This window comes from Monopterus albus, unplaced genomic scaffold (assembly GCF_001952655.1).
Source record: "Monopterus albus unplaced genomic scaffold, M_albus_1.0 scaffold205.1, whole genome shotgun sequence".
In the NCBI taxonomy this organism is placed as follows: domain Eukaryota; kingdom Metazoa; phylum Chordata; class Actinopteri; order Synbranchiformes; family Synbranchidae; genus Monopterus; species Monopterus albus.
This window is the reverse complement of record NW_018128085.1, coordinates 970,181-992,001: the sequence shown is the minus strand read 5'-3', so window position 1 is coordinate 992,001 and position 21,821 is coordinate 970,181. Positions and strand designations below refer to the sequence as shown.

The window sequence follows — 21,821 nt, the reverse complement described above, 5'->3', positions numbered from 1 at the left end:
ACTCCGCTTCCGTCCAGCTTTCTCCAGCTGACTCCTTGATTCCCTCGAAGATCAGGTTTTTTTGCTTGGACTGTGCTTCCAATTGCTCCATTTTATACGTAATAGTTATTAGACTCTCACGGGTTTTGTAGACGTCCCACCTAGTGTCTTTGGCAATTTTTTCCTGCACCCCCACGGCCGGTTTAATCGCGTCCACATCTCGCTGGGTAAACTGCAAACTCGTTTTTATCTCCTGCATTTCTTTGGTCATGTCGTCGAGTCTCTTGTTATTTGTCTCCATAATTAGTTTCACAAAGCCTTGGAAACTTTCATGCTGTTGGCACATAAGCACAGTGAACATCAGCTTCTGCTGATTCAACATCTCAGCTACTTGCGCCGCTGAAATAGAATCTTCTTCAGCCTCAACATCTTCACTCGCTTCGGATTTATTAGCTCTTTTCCCTCTTGGAGGCATTTTAGTAGTTGTAGAATTTATTCAAAGACTTGACAATGTAGAAGATGTGAAAAATCATAGAACAGACAAGAGGAGCAGTAAAGACGTCTGCTCTAGCTTGCAACCCGGAAAAAACCGGCCAACACATACATATAATGCTATGTTTAAATTAAAGTGCAGATGCTTTTACCAGAAACAAATTCCTTGTGTGTAACATACTTGGCCAGTAAAGGTGATTATCCTTATCCTTGTTTTTGTAGAACTGTTAAAGGAAAGTATGCACAGATAGTAACTGTGTACCTTTATTATAATTTGGATAGTAAATGGTGTTATCTGTGCACATTTGGACTCAAAGGCAAACTAAGCTCTTGTTGCTCTCTGCTGATGTTGCCTAAGCTCACGGATCATAAGAATTATGGATGTATTAAGGACAAACAGGAAAGAACATCTCATTTCTCCTAATTACTCTAACTAGTGCAATAATATTCTTTTGGCATCCTGATGACCAGCTTCACTTCTAGAACTGCTAAAACAAAAAAAACGCAAAATTTAAGGTACAAGTATGCCCAAGTGAAAGGAGGTTATTAGTCAGTGACAAGTAGGAAGGAATATAGGGCTATAGATAAGGGATCATTGAACAAAGAAGGGAGGATGAAGGAAAATTAACAGCAAAGGGAAATAAAAAAGAGGATGTTGGTGGATGAATGAACATGAGGAATAAGAAGAGAAAGCAAGATAGCAGGACAGGTGAAGAGGAAGAAGGGAAGAAGAGGCGAACATGATAAGGCAGACAGGAGAGGAAGAAGAAAGACAAATGAAAGTGAGGGAATAGCAAAGAAAATAGCAAGTCTGATTCATGTCAGTTGGGCTGCTCTGCATCATCCTGTATTCACCAACTCATGATCTACTGCTGCATCAGACGTATGTGTGTGTGTGTGGGAGGGAGAGAGAGAGAACACTTTATATTGTGTCTACCCTCTGAGGAAATTGTGCCAAGGTTTGGATAAGGATACAGATAAAGACAGCAGAGACGGGCTGTAAATCACACACACACACACACACACATAGTTCGACCTTGACTTCAGCTGCTACCCTCCACCTCTCATGATCATGTTGTGTATTATCCTCCTTTTCCTCCTGCTGCATGCTATGGCAAATAACATAGAGCACACTAAAGAGAGAGAATGGCCGAAAAAAGAGAGATACGGAATGTGTGAGAGAGAAACGATGCGAACGGAATGTGAGGCCTTGTAGTGAAAGAACAAGAGAAGAGGAGGGATAGAGGAATGAAACTGAGATGGGTCTGAATAATAGATAATATGCCCAAATAATAGCTAGGGAGACAAGAAAAATGCATTTGCTGCTGATGTGTCCTACATTTGTTCATTTGGCCGAGGAAAAGCACAGATTTCAATATAATGTGTGTATGCTATGTGTGTTTCCCAAGGAATTCTCATAGGCATTAGCCTAAATGGGGAAGAGTTATTGCAAAGCTATGTGTTGAACATAGCTGTGACACCAATCTGAATGTGAACATTAGTACTAACTATTGAAAACCGTCAAATTCTGAAAGATGACTGGTAGCATTCATAATCCTGTTTAGTTATCTATCTATTTACAGTATATTTCAATAATATGGGAGGCAGCATTCTATAGTTTGGCAGCCTACAAGATAAAGTGTGGATGTGGAGTTTGAATGATGAGTGTTTTACTAGTCAATGGGATTGTTGTGAAAGTCACAAGAGCAAGCATTTTGGAGCGTCACCCTTATTTACAATTAAAAGTCAAGTTATCTCAATTTCTGCTGCTTTGATTTTAAACACTTTATTGCAGTCTGTTTTATGTCTGTTCTCCCCTAATGTGCAAAAATCAAATAGGTTATCATGACCACATGGCCACTAAGTCTCTGCTCTTCTGTGTGCAGTGAAGCATTAATATTAGTACCAAATTATGTAAACTATACAGTTACCAAGACACTGGGCATGATAACCAAATAGATATTTTTGAATTGTGTATGCACAGCTGTATACTGTATGTGCATGTGTGCATATGTATGTGACCAATCGCCTCCTACACTAGCTCTATTAATAAAAGTATAATCCATTGTGACTCATTCTAACACCAACTCTGGCATGCTGACTCATTCATATCATTCTCCACCAGCACAAGTTGTTTCTCACTTTTGAAATATTAGAAACTTATGTTGACCTTGTGCAGTAGTCCATCTGTGAAAGGTGGTGTGAGTTTTCTCAGACTAAAGTGAGAGTGATTCATCACGAAGTCTATAACCCCTCGGCTAGGGTAAACCTGGGTTTTCTCAGAATAGGACTAATTTGTAGGGAGTTCAGCAGTCCCTTGGTCAAATCAGTCTTAGGTCTTCTCAAGATAAAAGAGTGCAACTCATTAGGACTTCAATAGTCCCCTGGCTAGAGTTTCCTCACGATAAAATGGGACTAATTTGTTAGGACTTGGGCATGTCAAAGATGAGCCCATTATTTCAACTACAATGACACTAATTCATTATGTTTTCAATAAACTCTTAGCTAGAAATCAGGTTTTTCTCTGAATGACGTGACACTGATTTATGTAAACTCAACTAAAGCCAAGCTGTTTTAGTGTAATACAAATACATGACATGACTTAAGTAAAGGGGCTCAATTTGAAGCATCCGATTTCTCAGTATAGCCACTAAATACATGAAGAGTGGGGATGCACAGCAGGAGACATTTAGATTATATACATATAGCAACTAAGTTTTCTATTAGAAGAGTAGCACAGTAGAACTAAAACCATATTGGCCTATGATTTTGTGTTACACAAAATTCTAATGGACTCATTTAATACCTCTTTTGAAGAAAATAACAATAATCAGCCATTGCAGCTTCTTCAGTTGTTTCCAATTCTCATTGTGACAAACATCCATTGTTTATAGCAAATTCATTTCCTGTTCAATGTTTCATGATCTTTCAATGTGAACCGAATATAAATACTAAATGAATGCATATGCACAGGAACACACAAGTTAAATCACACACACACACAAATCTATGACCCATATACACAAACACAAACAATGTGGTGCTGACTCAGAGATTAGAGGAGAATAATAATCCTATTATCCTGTTGTCTTTCCCCCTTGTCTTCCATTACACTAGACAAGAGCATAACGGAAGTGTTTGTGTGTGATAGGGAAAAAGGGAAAGCATGTGGGGTGTGTCAGTGTATCTGTGCATCCGTTTGCTGTCTCTGCATGTGTACACGACACTGGCCTGACTGTGTGTTTAGGAAGTGAACCATTCTGACCCTCCCTTGTAGTGCATGTGCAGTTGCAACTACAAAGCACACTGATAAATGTACACAGATTAAACTTCAGATAAACACACATCATACGTAATAAAATGTCCACTTTTTTACAAACACTAACAGACAACAAATAAAATAACATAAAAACAACAGAAACAAAAAAGTTATTCTACCCCCTAGTGAGTTAAGTTGAATTTTGGTGTGTGCGTGTGTGCATGTGGTGCAGCAGTTAATGGTTTAATGGCTATAGATGAATATGTAGGGCACATAATGTCCATTAGAGTCAATGGAAAATCAATACTTGTCATATAATTGACTTAAATGTGGTCTCTAAAAGCATCCAAATGTATTTTACTCTCTCTCTCCTGTTGTCCGTCCTTCTCTCACCCTCTCTCCTATTCCTGTTTCTGTTCATGTCTCATCCTCCCTCTTTTCACTCTCTCCATCTCGCTTCAATTTCCTCATTTCCTCCTTTCTTCACTGTCAGGTCATTTTTTGTAATTTTATGTGAGTTTGATAACACCTGCCTTCTCACTTTTACCCTTTTCCTTTATGAAATAAAGCAAAATTCAATTACCATATCTTTCCTCAGGGGTGGCACAGTGGTGCTGTTTGTAGCACTGTCACCTCACAGGAAGAAGGTTTCAGCTTTGGACTTTGCAGCTGACCTGGGGTTTGTGTGTGGAGTTTGTGTGTTCTCCCTGTTGACGTTTTCCTCAGGTACTCCAGCTTCATCTCTCACAGTCCAAAGACATGCATATTAGAACAATTGGTGACTCTAAACTGTTTGTAGGTGTTAGTGTGAATGGTTGTTTGTCTCTATGTGTCAGGCCTGTGATAGACTAGCAACATGTCCAGGCTGTGCCCCGCCTTTCAGCGAACATTTGCTGGAATTGGCTCTAGCCCTTTATAGCATTAGTGGTATACAGTAGCTGATGAATGGATCTCTTTCCCCATTTTCCCAATTTTTTCCTTCCTGTATATAAATATATGCTTCTCTGTTTACTTCTGGGTGTCTTATACTGTATAACATCCTCAAGAGCCCTTTAGATTATATTGTAACATAGGCTAGCATGAAGAGGGAGCTAGAGACAGAAGGTGCTTTTTTCCCTTTTATTTTTCCCCACACACACAAGGGCAACCGCACCAACAGCCAGGACACACTGAACACACACTGAACAATCCCTACCAATCCCGAACTAAATACATCTTGCCCTGATGGGCATTATGGGGGATCCCGCCAGGTGCTTCCCCTTAAGGTTTTCTGGGGGACCCTGCCAAGTGTCTCTCTGCCCCCAACACTACAATATGAAATAGGGATGGGACAGCAATGGAGCTACATTGTTTCATTACACAGTGAAATGCAGGCGTGCGTGCTCACACACACACACACACACACACTGACACAGATTCATACAGAAGAATAACCTGTGAAGGCACTGGATGTGATGATGGCCCTCATGCCTGATATTTGTAGTTAAGTGTTGACCTAATAACCCCAGGCTTCTGGATGTAGCTGCTTCTTAATGATAATCTCCCTTCCTAGTCTCTCTCTCTCACTCAGTCTATCACTATTGCTTTACCTCTTTAACGTCCTTTCTTGCCCTCCTAGTTTTATCCACACAGCAATATCTATCTCTTTCCAGCCACCTGCCTACAACCAAATCATATACCAGTTGCCATTCAGTTTCTGTTTGTGAATACACACATACATACACACAATCACACTGCTATATCTACTGTATATGCACATTTAAGCTGTTCACAGTAATGTACTGTAAAACACTCGCCACTGTTCCAGTTATCCTTTCAGTCAGCTCTAATTTGCACTTGCACACAATATCCTCAGTTAAAAGCTGGTTGTCTGCCACTAAACCAGACAGATCAGTGTTTCCCGTGTGTTGCATCAATACTGTTCTCTTTCTTTTGGTTGCCATGATAATAGGCCTTTGATGAGACAGTTACTATAGTAATTCAATACAGTTAACTATAACTAGCAATTTAGCACTGATCCTTTATTTTACAACTGTGCATTTTTGTGTTTCTGCATATTGTCTTTATGTAAATTTTAGTCTGTTATGTCAGATTAGAAACTTCACAACCACAGTTGCCAGGAGTCGTCCAGTATTCAGCTTTTAGACCTCAGGATTTGTATTCAGTACATCTCTTGTAGTACATTTAATAGAACAAAACATCTATTAATGTGTAATTTCCTCCTCCTCCCTGTCTTTATTCTTAGCCTTCACATGTAGCAAATGTGAACCAGAAGTAATCACATATTCTCTTCTGCCTTTACAGTGTGTGTAGGTACATCATACATTAACGTCAGTTAGTATTAAGTTGCTTAAAGGTTATTAACATTACCACACACACACACACTAATGATCATGTAATCATATATCAATAGATATAGTAGATGACACAGCTGAGGAGACTGAAGATTTAGTATCATCAGAAACCAGAAAACTTGTTTTTATAATGTTTATGGGGCTATGCATAAACAGATTTCTCTGTGTTCCATGTGAACACCATATGCTGAATATGATCTGTGATGACCCTGCCTAAAGTGTGTCTGTCTGTGTCCATGTGGGTGTGTCTGTGCTATCTTGTGGGTAACTTATGCTGACATGATCTGATTGCGGTGGGGAACAGAGCGGGATTCAGCTCCCAGTCATTTGCGGGTGGCTTGGCTGTGAGGCTCTGCTGGGCCCGGCTGCTGCTGCCTTACGCTCATCATCCCCTGTTGCTGCTGTTTTTTTAAACTGTTTTCCTTTGATTAGGTTTCTACACCTCAACATCATTACACCATTTCTACACACACTGATGTGACTGATTTACACACTTTATGTTTTATTCATTCATTTCTCTTTATTTAAGTTAAATTATTGGCAGTATTGTGTCCATTTCCAATTTATGTAATGGCCTAAGAGCCAAGTCATGATATATCAAAACTGGGATACTCTTATTAACCTGGATACTCATATCCATGTAAACACACACATTCATTCATTCATTTATTCACTTACTCAGAGGTGACCTTTCTGCCCCCTTGAGGCCAAAAAGAGATATAGCAATGTAAGTTGATGATGAAGGACTGGGTTCATTCATTGTCTCCCTCTGCAGTAGTGCTGAACTATGTAAAGTGAGCATGTTGGCCTGTGTCCTTCATGTTTTAGAACATTTATTGGCTCTGTTCAGTTATCTGTTGACTCATCTTTAAATTTTCCATCACTGCATGTACATTTTTTCCCCTGCATGCTGCTGCTTCTTGTACATTGTAGTCTGATTGTATTCACCTATTCCAATATTTGACTAGTACAGGAACTGTGTATGTGTATGTGTGTGGAGCAGTTGGCCAAACAGACATTGCCCAACGTGGTGAGCTGTCTTTAATAAGAGAGTGAGTTGGCCCCAGTGGCTAATGATAGACACAAAGAGCTTGCTTGTTGTTTTACCCCACTATAGACCAACAGACACTTGGGATATAGTAAGTTAGGGGGTGGTGGGGTTGGACTGTAACAGTCAAGGAAAGCAGGTAACAGTCCTTCTGTTGCATTACATAGCAAACACTTTACACATTACAGATGGTTTGAACATGGATTGAAGGAATTACAAGGTTTTATGGATCAGCCTGCTTGCGTGTGTGTGTGTGTGTGTGTGTGTTTTCAGTACAAGGTAAGACTTTATAGTACCATCTAGTACTTGTAAACGGAGGAGATTTTACCTTCTTAGAACATGTTCACCTTTCTCGTTGGTCCTACAACCCCTGTTTGTCCTTGGTCCTCCTCTCGCTAATCCTAAACGTTTCCAAGGCCTCTTCTTTTACCACACTGGCTAAAATTAGATGTTGACTGTGCACTGATCCACTGACATGACTTAATCCTATTTTACAATTTAGAGCTCTTACTGTAAATGGCCTGGGATAGTTGCAGATGCTTAGAAATTTGACATTATTTTTGCAGAACTGGCCATTGTTTCAATGATTATGGTAAGTCAATGGAAGATTGCCATAAAAACCTACAGCATACAGGAAGTTTGGATTTATAATGTAGCCCTGTCTGTTAGATTTTTACCCGGTTCTTTTATTGAAAGCATAAGAAGTGAAGACAGGAGAGGACTGTATAAAATCAACAGGAAGTTTACTCAAAGTCTGGGCACAGGTGAAGTCATACAGCGCTGGGATCAGAGAGACAGAGCTCATGCAGGAAATCCGTTCTCTGAGCCACAAGCTACATTTTCTCATTACATTTATCTTCTCGGGCTCAGTCCGCCCTGTACAGAGGTGCAACGTTTCATGCTTCATAATCGTATTGGCCATTTGGCGTGAGCAGGTCAACCCCTGGTTCACGTCAGTTTACTGTACCTGTATTAGAAACCAAATGTGTGTGTATGTTGTAATTTTCAGGTGGTAGCTAGTAATCTGAGTACTGAACAAATGGTTGTCTGTGCTGCAGACCCCCTATCTGTGTAGACTATTACAGGACAAAGCAGGACCTAGTGAGTATGCTAAATGGGCCAGGTGGTCATCTCAGGCTGTAGGCCCCCTGTCTCTGCAAGACACCACATGACAAAGCAGAACTTGGAATAAGCTAAGCGGGTCTAGGTGAAGGTGAAAAACAGGCCAACAGGTCAGGTTAAAATGTAAAATAGGCTGTCTGGTTACTTGAAGGCACAGACATCCTGTCTCCACAGAATTTGCAGCATAAAGATCCAAAGTTTCACTCAGTAGAATACGGCAGTCATCAATACAGTTTTAATATATATAAGCAAGGAAAATAAAGTTCTGAAAAGTAACTAAAGGAAACTAAAGTTATGAAAGTATAAAGTAACTAGAGCCTATAAGATTCAAATCTTACATGCCATTTCTCCCAGTGATAGCACCATATGTATCATATATGATTGTCCATATCATGCTTTAATTGTTTACCCCACAGTAACTGTGTGGACTTTCTGTCATTTATTTTGTGGCCTAATTAGGGATGTAACAATATTTGTAATTTCATGATGCAATATAAAAATATCAAAATAATGCCGTGGGGACTGTGATGGTATCTACCCGAATATTACATATGGTTATTTCACTAGTATAACTGCATTCATATCACAGAATTTGAAAAGGGGGGCTGGATCATCATCGATCTTTACACATGTTAAGTGGCAACATATCAGTTGTCCTGTTTCCAAAATGTAGACCACGATGTTTGAAAAACACCTTCAGTAAAGCACAAATCTGACCTTTTTTGTGACTTGTCCCACTGTACTGTAGTTTGACATCTTCTTCTCCTTGCTCTGATGCAGCAAGCAGCAGTTTGCTCACTACCACCCCCTGGTAGTTGGGGGATATCTGCTTCAACTGGTCCAGTGCAGAGAACCACACCATCAGTCGGCATGGCCACCAAACAGATATCAGATATGTTCAGAATAAAATAGCAAAAAATATATCGATATTGGCAAGGGTTAGATATATTTTGGACGGGAAAGCACTATGCATTTTGTATTCTTCATTGATTTTACCATACTTAGAGTATGGCGTTGAAAACTGGGGAAATACATACAAAAGCTCACTTCAACCATTGTATATATTACAAAAAAGAGCGATAAGAATTGTGCATAAGATGGGATATAGGGATCACACCAATGTAGCTTTCATACAGTCTAAATTGTTAAAATTTTTTGATTTAGTGGGATATAAGACTGCTGTGTTTATGTATAAAGCCAGGAAGTGCTGTCCATTTCTTCTGATCATCCCTGAGATGGTTCTACACCTTCATTTGAGTCCAGCTGTGTTTGATTATACTGATTGGACGTGATTAGGAAAGCCACACACCTGTCTATATAAGACCCTACAGCTCACAGTGCATGTCAGAGCAAATGAGAATCATGAGGTCAAAGGAAGATATATGCAAGAACAGGCTCAATGATTAACTACATGGACTATTGTGGGTGTGGTGTATATTTTGTAACCATTCTTTAGTATATCACTTGTGTGATGTAAGAATGTTAACACTGTTATATTCTTTTTTTAGTATAATATGTGTGTGTGTAGAAGTGAATCATTTACTGCTTGCAAACCAATGATGGTAAGATGATGTCATGGGGTAGGACTGGATAAGTCTGACTTCTTCCTACTCCATTCAAGCATGTACTAGGTATAAGTACATTGATATTGGATTATGTGTAAAATTATGTGTGTTGTCATATCAACTGTTTTACATGTTTGAAAGAATAAATCAAATCAAATCAAATCAAATCAAGGTTAAATCTGCCTAGGGGGTTACTAAAAACACTGATGTTCCACTGCGAGGATTTAGGACTATTGTCTTTGTTGCAACCTGTACAGTATTTGATCACTTGTGTTTCTTTCCCCATTAGTGATGTTGTTTTGTATTTCCAAAAACAACTAAAAAAGCCAACGTGATAAGAGATGTACAATCTTTTTGACTTAAGTTCCTTCAGCAGATGATGTTAGATGTTTTTAAATGATGTAGTCTATGTCAGCCTTTTAAAGGCAAAATAGAGCCTATAGATAACAAATATTCAGAAAAATGTGGTAATATTTAACAGTGTAAGAAAAGAAAATGAAAAAAAATCAAAACTGAGTTATAAAATAAGTCAAAGCAGCCGCATGACCAGAATTCTGTTGGTGTCATGTATTATAGATCAAGTCTGTTATATAGAAACCACCAGGTGGGCCAGTATCATTACCTACCTCAGAGGCAGACAGCAAACATGTATCTGCTGAGTAAATATTAGGGTGCTTGGACAGGCATGCAGTGGTTGTCATGGTAACTGACCTATATGGAATGCTGGAAACGAGATGCCATATTTTGCCGCTCTAGCAAGGGACTGAGAAATTGATGGTACCACTGAGGAACTCCAAGTTGTGTGTGTGTGTGTGTGTGTGTGTGTGTGCTTGGATATTTGTGTTTATGTTCACCTTGCGCAAATGGCACCAGAATGTATTGTATGTTAGCATGGGTTTGTGCTGACATTTTACTATTGCTGTGTCTCTTGAACATGATTAATTTGTGTGTGTGTGTGTGTGTGTGTGTGTATGGGACCATGTGTGCATTTGTTTGTGTGTGTATTGAGATCATTTCCAAGTTGACTTGTTAAAGGGAGAACTGTGTATCTGTAGCTCTGCTGAATCTCTCTCTCTCTCACCTCCTGTTAAGACATTGCTGAAACTGGGCTAGGGCTACAGGGGCTAAACAGATGAACTGATATGGCTTCAACTCCCTTTTTCTGAATCGCTCTCCATTATTAGCATAAATATTAAATGATCACTAATGATCTAGCAGGTAAGTACTCTTAATAAAGTAATAAAACTAAATAATATGCTATCTTATAGCAGAATATTGTGCTAAAATAATGTTTTTTTTTCCTCTGTTTGCACACAGATTATACCCAAAGCACACCATTAGTGTATACACTACAAAATGCAGCATCAGATATATCTAGAGAGAGCCTAAAAGTGCCAGAGAGAAGGGAATAGGAAGGAAGAATTGTGGTACTGTGAAGGCTAGAAACCAATTATCTACTAACAGTGGAATCTCCTTAGGGATCCCTTGGAAACAAGCATTGGGAAACTGTACAGTATGTGCGCCAGTGTCCATATGTGGGTCTTGGTCTGGACCAGTGTCTGGACAGCACAGCTGAGGCAATTACAGCACAAGCTAAAGGTTTCCACTCAGGGCTGTTCTTGGAGAATCAGTCAGAGACAGCGGTGAAGGGAGTGGGTATTAAAGGGTGCTGCTGTTCCTCTTTCAGCTGCTCCTCATCATCTGGGGGTCTTCACAGCAGATTACTGCAATCTGCATATGTGATTTACAGTAGCACAGGTGTTTGACTGGATGCCCTTCCTGATGCTAGTGACCCATTTTAACCAAGACTGGGACCAGTACATGGAGCACACTAGTGTGTGCAACCCCAGTGGCTGGGTGTAGCCTCTGCACCTGGTATTCCCAGGTGGTTTTCCATGTAAGTACTAACCAAGCCAACCCTGCTTAGTTTCTGGGAGCAGATGAAATCAGACCTGTATAACATATCTTGTTTTCCTACCGTTGTTAAAAGGAATATGACAACATCTAAAGTGTGCTTGACAGTTAAACTGAATTCATGGTGGTATGAGAAGAGGGTGTTTACAGAGATTTTTACTGTTATATTGACAATCTGGAGTTGTGAGTAGAGAACACAGTGTACCAGACACACTCAACCATACTGACCACATAAAAACTGTTTATGAGCCCTGTAAACCTACTTGAAAATAACAGTAGGGGATGATGAAGATTTCATTCTGTATATGAATGGGGAGTAGAGTCCATGTGTTATACAAAACAGAAGGTGGCTTTATTTGTTTTGTGTGACTGGGCAATTAGATGCAGTTGTGTGTGTCAAAGATTACTGTATACCTTTTTAATGGGTGTTTGGCTGTTTGAATAATTAAAATTTAAAAGAGCATTCTGTGATTGTGTGCGTATACTTATCCTTATTACATTGTGTGGACCAGTGTTATTTTTGCTTTTTTTATGCCATTGTGAAGACATGTTGGAGATGTGGGGACATTTTAGCCAGTCCTCACAACTTCAATGGGTGAGAATGAAGTACTGGAACTAAGATGTCTGAGAAAGTCTTACTCAGTCAAGTTCAATCAGGTACTCATGATGCACAGCTTAAGTAATATGATGCAAGCCCAGTGATGCCCTGGTCTGTTTCTTTGTACATTTACAGCTATAGATTCATATATATTTTCCCTCATACAGTATGGCAGATATAAAACTGCATATTGCCCCTTAAAAAAGTTTGTCATAGCTCTGATGTGACATCAAACTAGGCTAGCTGGATAATATTGGCATATCATATTATTTAGTTTTAAGTCCACTGTGTACACTTGTATGTCCTTGCTCCAGACTTCCCTGGAGGACACTTTTGTCCTGCCTCTGTGCCTCCTAAAGGACAATGTCCTTGATGATGTTGGACCTTGATTAGTTTCTAGGTCAGGACCACTGGATGTTATTGCTTGAAATTCATGACAGCTCATACTGGCTACACTTTACTTTGCTGACTTGTCAAGCACACTTTCTTCACTTGCTTAATGAAAAATCTACCCCGGACTATTAATTACTGATTAGTGTCATTCACTTATGTGCCACTATGATTCACCATAGTCACTAAAGGATTACAACTTCACTTTTTTTTAAAGATCCAGCTTTTACACAGCATTTCAAAATGCATGCAAATATGAATGCATGCTTGTATTCTTATGTTTTTGCTTAGTTTTTCTGCATGCACTTTAAGTGTTTGTTATGTAGTATGTGTGCACCATATCCTGTAGTATTTGTCAGTCTTTGGGCTGCATGTTTACTCTAAAGGAGAAGTGGTAATCAGGTCATGCATATGCATGAGGGTTTGCAAACCCTGCTCTAAATGTTGCAGAGGCATAATCAAGACATTATGGCTTAACGGTTCTAAGCATTACACCTTCAATGTTTAGAGGTACAAACTGAGAGATCTGTTTTATTTCTATAGATATAAACAGGCAACTGGGTGGGTTAATAAACTTACAGGTTGATTATGAGAGAGTTAGGTAGTGAGGGAGAGGGACTGGAAGTATGCTCTTTAAGGGAAAAACAGCCAGCCAAGATTTGAATCAGGGATAGCAGCTTTCTGTCTGTGTACGTGTGTGAGAAAATGAAGTGTTTGCTAACATGGAATGGTACTATTGTCAAGCTAATAATACCTCATGTTTCTGTTTAAATTTCTGTCTGGCTACAGGCAATGTGGCCAGGTTCGAAAAAAAATGAGTGTCACCCACACAATTGCTTTTATGTAGGAATTAAGTGAGAATTGTTGGCTATAGTGAAAAACAAATGTTTGTGACTTGAGTCCCTTTTTTCAGGAGTACTCCTTATTTTGATTCTTCTGCATAAAGTTTTGCATTCTCCTCTTCTTCTTTAAGTAGAGCATTTACCTTTGAGAAGCCATTGACCATGTGAAAAAATGACAATTCAGAGATGCAATATGTATTAAAATCCTATGTCAAAGTGCAACAGAAATGTAGAAACTTTCTGTTCCATTAGACAAAACAGATACACAGGACACAGCCTCAGCTGTCACCTGTTTGATCAGATTCATTTCAGTCTTTCTGGTGGTAATCTGTTTTTCCCCATATACAAAGAAGCTGTTTAAAATACAGTTTATGGTGTTAATAATTTTCTTTTCATCTCCTTTCTGTTCAGCTCTCATTTGATATCTGCCAAAAGATAGGATCTATTTCTGGTGCTCACATGTAGATGTAGTACTGTAGAGTGAGAAACCATTTCACAGTTAAGAAAAAATGGCGCCAATCTTGTTGTCAACAGGTTTTGACTTGTGTCTCACAGCTTTCCATGCTGTTATCAAGGTTTAGATGCTAATGCATCCTGAATGATGAATGCTACATCTGAATCAAATGTGAGTTCTTTGCCCATTGTTAACACTCTCAAAAAAGCCCAAACCAGTGTCAACACTGGTTTTCACTCTTTCTTTGTCCCACTCTCTTTGTGCAAGACAATGTGATCTGTGGGCACTTTTATTTTATTTTTCTAGTAATACCACTATGCTTCCAGCCCAACCCCAGCTTTTTTTTTGCGCATTATGTTCTGTTGTGCCCTTCCTGAGACTACGTCTTCAAGATAGCATGCTAGCATTTTAGTGACTGAAAGAGAGGAAAAAATTTGAAGCTCGCATTGTGTGCAAATATTGAATTTGTTCACTTACATGGACAAGGCGACAGCTGGCCGTCAGTGTGCTGACAGTAAGGTCATAGTAGTAAGATCATACCTCAAGCATGGGTGAAAATGTACTTTTTCGGGTGATTTAATCTCTTTCTTTTATTGCCTGCACTCCACAGCACATAACATCATTCTGTACATGCCATGTCTTGTCCTTTGTTGATATGCCGCCTAGTACCTTATGCTGAACAAATAGGGGTGTGAGGTTGGGGGTCAATGTTGAGACCAAACCTACAGTAGGCCCTTGTACTGAACACACTCACACACTATCTGTGGACTCATTATAATTGCATGCATTTATATGTTCCATCAATATAACCACTGTTTTGTCTTCTGTGTCCTGCCCTTTTAATGTCCTATATGTATTTGTATGTTTTGTGTTGTAATAAATATAAAAAAAGAAAGAACAAAAGAAATGACTGCTTGCAGTTCAAAAAGATGTTTCTTCTAACGTTTGCGGGTGTGAGGTGGGGCTAATTTACAGACCTGGATAGAGATGCTAGAATGACAACAGCGCAGTAGGCAGCACTGTCATGGAGGGGGGTTACTATACTTGTGTGAATGGAGGACTAATGTTGTTGTTACAGTATTGAGAGTCTGTGTGTTGCTTTTTCTGTCCGAACCCTGATTCTATAGAATGTCTGTGTTTCTATTTTTTGTCCCAAGAGATTTGACTTAGGCTTTAATCTTCTATTGTTGAAGTAATCACAGAAGATAACAGCATCAACAACATAAATACATGTTTATCATATTTTCAGCCTAATGTACTGTATTTTGCAGTTTATTCAGTAAAATTACTTTGTATATCAAGAAGCTGTCTGTTGTTTTCATATGGTATTTATATGTTGTTTTCTCCTCGTGTAGTAGGGTCACTTTTCATTTGGTTCTTCCTGTACTCTCAAAAGAAAAGAACAAAAAACAAAACAGTGACAATGAATTGTTTTGCAGCTAAATTACCTTTGTACAATATGTACTGTAGATGCAGTAATTTTAGTCTGAATCAAATCAGTCATACATAATAAAACCTAAGCTGCATGACTTTAGATGCCAGGAAATCAGCCAGTTTCCTTCTTATTGTGTGATATGTAATGGGGTTTTAATGTCTGTTTGAGTTATATTAGTTTATAGACCTTAGATAATAACACAAATTTCATTATACACTCAGTTTAAGAGAAGTAAATACTTTTTTCCTCTTGAAAATTGGCTTTAGCAGCAGTATGTTGTCTCACAGAAAGGTATAACAGAAAGCTAATAAGTCACCATCACAAGAAATTTAATCTCATTCTACAAGTTCTTAAAGCTTTCTTTGTCTTTCTTTTCTAATTTTATCCTCTGAGGTCCACAGACATACTAATGCATTTTGTCAAGTAAGTACCCATCAGAATAATAAAATCCGTTCTCGTTCTGGTGCTCATACACTATGAAACAGCATGCTGATGTGGATAGTAGGAGACAAGTTGGTAAATATATTTTTTTGATACTGTAACTGCAAATTGAGGGGCAGTGAACTTCAGGCCTCCAGTCCAGATTTTTAACTTGGAGTTCGGTTATATCAAAAAGCACCTTAGAAGGCAGCTTTTTAGGGACAAAAACAAAGTCTGCAGTGACTTTTTGATCATTGGTTGGACTGCTGTCCTTGGATTGATAACATCTCTCTTGAAGTTACTCTGCTGGGCATGGCTTATTATTCTCCTGTGCAAGCCATTATGGCTTTTTCACCAGTTCAGCTGTGTGGGTGCCTCACTGCTAATCAATAGCAGATAAAGCTTACAGAGCAGTCTAGTGCTCTAAAGGTCTCCCCTGTATCATTACCATAAGAAACTGGGGATACCTATTTATAGGACATGGCTGCATTCCCTTCTCTCTGGCACTTCTCCATCCATGTTCCACTTGTTCAACCATAAGCCATTAACTGAAACTCGTGAAACTCTAGCTCTGTAGCTCGGTCTCACTCTGGTGATGTCACATATTGTCACAAGCTTTTGTTAAAATCCTTATTAGCAAGGAAGGTTTCGGAACAGTAAAAATAAAGAAATAAGGTCATGACAGATGAGGCTCATTATCATTAAGGGAAGACTGCCTGTTAGTTTGGAGGGAAGACAAAGAGTCATTATGAATGTACTGTACAAATTTCTTGTGTGTGACTGTGCTGAATGTCATCGAGAGATAATGACAAGCACAACTCTTAGTATACTTATTCTTCATGAAAGAACACGCTGTAACACCCTCACAAATACATGCAGCGTCAGAGGGAGACCAATTCATCCTCTCTCTCTCACACACACACAAAACACACACACTGTGCATCATGCAAAGGACAGCCTGGAGTCTCCCAATAATAGCAGATGGTCTTTTACCTCCACCATCTCTCTCTCTCTCTCTGTCTTTCTTATGCTCACTCCACCAATCTCTTTCCTGTCCTTCTTCCTTTCTGTCCATCTGTTGCTGTACCCTTTTGCTCCCTCTACCAATCTCTTTGCTGTCTTTCTCCCTAACTTGTCCTCTCAGTTTGTTGCCTTTATCTTGGTCTTCTTTTTCTCTCACTCCTTCTTCTGTCACCATGCCTTGCTTTCTCCCAAATTTGCTCTGCCAGACTCTCTCTCTCTTTGCATATGAGCTGTGCTTTGGGGACTGTGTGTGTCTGTACGTTTCCTGGGGGAGGTTACTTGAGTTGACAAGGCCACTAGCAGCGCCTTGCCATGCCACCTTGATGCTGTGCCAGTGTGTGTGTGTTTGTGTGTGCCCTCTGAACTAAGCAAACATCAGAAGTGTCTGTGTGTGAGTGTAGTGTGTGTGTAATCAGGTTGACAGGGTTGGCAGTTGGTCCTTGCCATCTTGTCTGTGTGCCCGTGTGGCTCAGCCTTTTTTCACCATAATATTTTCAGGCTGCATTTGATGTATTTGAAATTGATATGAAGACTAATTTTCTAATTATTTTCTCCCCTTTATGATTTATTGATCAAAAATAACCTCGCCTCAGTTTACCTCAGCTCTTTAGCAATCTTCTGTCCTATTCAGCTTATTTCAAACACTCTCACAGTAGAAATTATTGCAGTTGTTCTAAATGACTAAAAACAGAGGCACCGCAGCAGAAAATATTGGAAAATGAGGTGTTAAACACTGAAGCTGGTGTTCAGACTGCTGTAATGTCAAACTGTATTTTCTCTGCTCTCACATGTGTCGTCACGCATTCCCAAAATATAGCACAAGGAGTGAACCAACCAAAATGACTCAGAGCTAAGAAGAAAATAAAAATCTTTCAGGCTTCGTCTTGTCCTCTGCCACTTTCTTCCCCATCAGCTTCTCTCCCTCTGCTTATTCATCTTTCCCCTTCTTACTTCTGCTCTCTCTCTCTCTCTCCCCACCCTTTCTCTTTTCTCCCAATCTTTGTCTCTGCCTATCCCTCCCACCTGGCATCTTTTCATGCTATCTTCCTCCTTCACTCTTTTCATCCCTCTACCTTTGAATCATTAATGCCTGCCATGTCATGATCTGTGTGGATGTGAGCTCCGTTCAGAATGATTATTCCTTCTTACTGTTTTCACTTGATCTCCCAGTTACTGCTGCGCACAAACAGCAAACTCCTGACTCAAAACATGGCTTATTATCAAGTATTCTGTAAAAGGATGAAATTAACTTGTAACATAAATGTGTAGATGAATTCTAATTGCATATAATTTCTTGCTGTCTCTATGTTTTGCACTCTCTCCCCTAAAGCCAGATTTATATTTCTGCATCACTGCACATGTGGAAACATGCATCTGTTGTTCAGAAACAGCAGCATGGCTGTTGCATTTATGCTTGTGTGAACATTAGCGTTCTGACTAGGGGGCGCTCAAACAGCATAGTACAGAAAACAAAGAAGAAGTCAGAAAATGGAAATAGAAGAGATCTAAGATCCAACTAAGATCTAGGAGGTGTACGCGTCAGACTGTCTGCAGCCATCATGACCTACATTTACCCATAAACCCCTTTGTATGTGTTGACACCTACATGTAGGTGAGGACAAGTATCAGTTAAGCTTAAGTCACTGCTGAGTAGTTTGTAGGAAAAAATACAACAACTTCAGCAGCTCACTCACTGAATTACATTATCTGACACTAACTACATAGCAGCATGCAGTAACTTCACATTTATCTGGTTTTGTGCGCTTGTGTTTTAGTTTTGCCCCAAGTGAACCACATTTAGGTTTTCACTGCTACACATGAAACAGAGCCCACATTCTCTGATATGACTTTTGTAATCAGTCTCTATTCTTTTTTTTTCATATTGTTGCTCAGTCATGGTTGCAGCAAACATGGTCATCTATACAGAATAGACATAAATGTATCTTAATATACTGTATCTCTATTAACCAGGAACATCACATGTATGTACAGTATGCAGATTACAACAGCAGAGAAATGCAAAATTACATCCAGAAAGGTCCCCAACTACAGAAGCCCCCTGGATGTTCCAAAAGCCACGAGTATGTACAGTATGCAGATTACAACAGCCCCCTGGATGTTCCAAAAGCCACGGACATTATGGGTGGTCCAGTTAATTTCATTTAGGTGACATTTTTGACAGTGTAAATCACTACCTTTTATTGGCGGGAGCAGTGTTCACAAGCATCATCTCTGAGATGTATATTTCTGTCCAAATAAAGGTACTAACAACTGTGTGTATGAGTTGGGGGTGTATTTTCAGTTTATTGAAAATAAGCGCTATAAATGCACCTTTGATGTTCCCTTTGGTTAAAGTACACTCTGGTACTGAATGTGAACACAGGCCATTTGAAACAGTTTAGAGCAGTGGCTCTCGACCTATAAGACGTGACTGCCCCTTTTAAGTCAAGTTGAAAACTCTTGCTTCATCAAACCAGAATTTGTTTGTAAACCATTTTCTCCCAGTCAATTTGTCTAACTGCAATAGGCTTCACTTTACAACAGCAATGGTGGGTTTAGCACTGCTCTACAGCTGACAACAGCAGACCGGTAAACTTTTACCCTCTAGAAACACAATGTGAGCACAACAGTGAGAATAATGGGGATCCAGGGGTAATGAAGGGTTAGGAAAGGAGAGGACACAAGAGAGCAAGGGGAGCACAGAGATGAAAAATGATCACACCTAAACTTGAAGAACCCTAGAAGAAAGAAGAAGTAAGCGTGAGATCATGGACAAGACCCCAAGGTCCAGTTCATCAGAAAGATGACAGATGCAAACACCAGAAAACCTTTTGTATTCACTGCTAGCTTGCTGCGACACAGTTATCCTGATAGTGACTCTCAAAGGGATATAACCAGGCTTGTAGTGGCTGTCAAAGCTCCACCAGACTCACTGTCTCTCCAGCAGAGAAAAAGAAAGCAGCTTTTCATGGCTCCAATCCTGTTCAAGTTGCAGTGACCAGTCGTCAGTGTCCTCCACATCCCCTACCCTGAGGTCATGCACCCTACTCATTAATCCCTCACTCCTCGGTTGCATTTTTTTAGGCATTATGTTTTCAGGTTGTCTGTCTGTATGTCCATCTAGCCCATTCTTGTGAACACAATATATCAGGAACACCTTGAGAGAGCTTTTTTGTATTTGACACAAACATGCGGTTCGACTCAAGGATGAACTCATTTGATTGTGGCGGTCAAAGGTCAGTGATCTCACATCTGTTCCTCTGTTGTGAATTCCAATGGCTGGCGGATACGTACAACCGCAAAGAGGTAATTCTTGTTTATCTATATAATGATAAAGCAACTAAGTAATAATTTATATCCAATAATCTGTACAATTAATCCACCCATATCTTTTTCAAATGTGGAAAGTTGTGTTGTGTGTGCATAATTCAAAGTTGATTTAAGCATTCAGAAAATCTGATTTCCTCCTACACCCCCTCCCTCCATTTACAACACCTCAACCACCCTGTTTCTCACACACACACACACTTTTGTTTCCTAAACCACTTGCTTTGCTCAATATTTCATACAGTAACACCACTTTATTTTCTGCCTTCTTATCTCTCTAAATGGACAATTAGGAAAGAATAGAACCAGTATCAAATATCCTCATTGATTAAAAGGTTGTCCCCTTGACCTTTTGTTTGCATTTGGAAACAACTTGCTATGCTGCACACAACTTAACCTGAAACCTTTCTGTACACCTTGATGTGAAAATGGGTCTTGATGCAGACAATGAGCTGCACTCAAAGCAATTTATTGCAGCACAGCTCCTTTGACCGCCTTCCTTCTTATCATTACAACTAACACTAACAAATCAAGCGTCAGAGCTAATGCTAGCCAAAATGCAGACTCAGACTTGAACAGAGTTCTTAGTTTTTAATACCTAGAACAAGGAACAAAGAGACAAAAGGAAAAAAAATAAATCAAAAGGAGGCGAACCGAATGAAACTAAAGGAATCTACAAAACTACAACTAAATAGTTCAGCCCAGGAGCTAAGTAACAATTAAAAAAAAAAAAAAAAAAAAAAACTCACTGTTTGTTTCACTAAATAACAAACCAGAGAAACAAACCAAGAATTCTCAATAGCAGGTGGGGGGAAGCAGGCAAATTAATCCAAAGACACATGAGAGGAGCAGGGTGTGGTGCATAATGAATGGACCAGCACGAAACTGAGGGAGAGGAGGAGATTATATAGGCTGAAGACCAGGTGATAATGAGCAGCAGGTGGAACCAATGTGTGGTGATTAGAAATCAAGGTAAAGCTGGGGCAGGTGAGATGGCACAGGACAGGAAACCAACAACATAAGAGCACAAACACAGAAAGCGAGACACAAAACCATAGCAATCAAGTGTTTATTCAGAATTAGAATCAAAATCAGCTTTATTGGCCAGGTATGTTGAACACAAGGAATTTGACTCTGGCACAGTGGCTCTCAATGTGCACGTACATATCCCCATGCAAGGCAACAGGAAGGGGCAAGTAAACAATATACCAACATAAGGCTGTGTAGTATACCAAAATAAGTATAAACAAGCAATAAACAATACAAACAGACAAAGGAATGTTCTTTAGGAAACGAGATAAAGAGACCTGTACGAATCTGTATAATCTGTACTATGTATATTTACCAGTATTGCACTGAGGGTTATTGTCCAGTGATGGAGGTGCAGAGAACAGACTTGATGATTCCTCTGTAGAACTGTATCAGCAGCTTCTGGGGCAGGTCAAACTTCCTGAGCTGGCGCAGGAAGTACATCCTCTGTGCCTTCTTGGTGATGGTCCTGATGTTAGACGTCCATTTCAGGTCCTGGGAGATAGTAGAGCCCAGGAACTTGTAGGACTTTACTGCTGATACAGTGCTGCCAAGTATGGTGGTGGTGGG

The 21,821-nt window shown here is 39.6% G+C and overlaps 1 protein-coding gene and 1 long non-coding RNA gene across 3 annotated transcripts in view; both read left to right on the top strand.

Annotated features, from left to right (window-relative positions):
* sgcz (sarcoglycan zeta) overlaps window positions 1-21,821 on the top strand; it is a 363,877-nt gene that overhangs the window by 86,972 nt on the left and 255,084 nt on the right. The window lies entirely within an intron of this gene.
* Window positions 10,535-11,154, top strand: LOC109970688 (uncharacterized). Its single transcript, XR_002276445.1, has 3 exons — window positions 10,535-10,596; window positions 10,912-11,037; window positions 11,137-11,154. It is a non-coding gene; the product is annotated as an uncharacterized LOC109970688 (long non-coding RNA).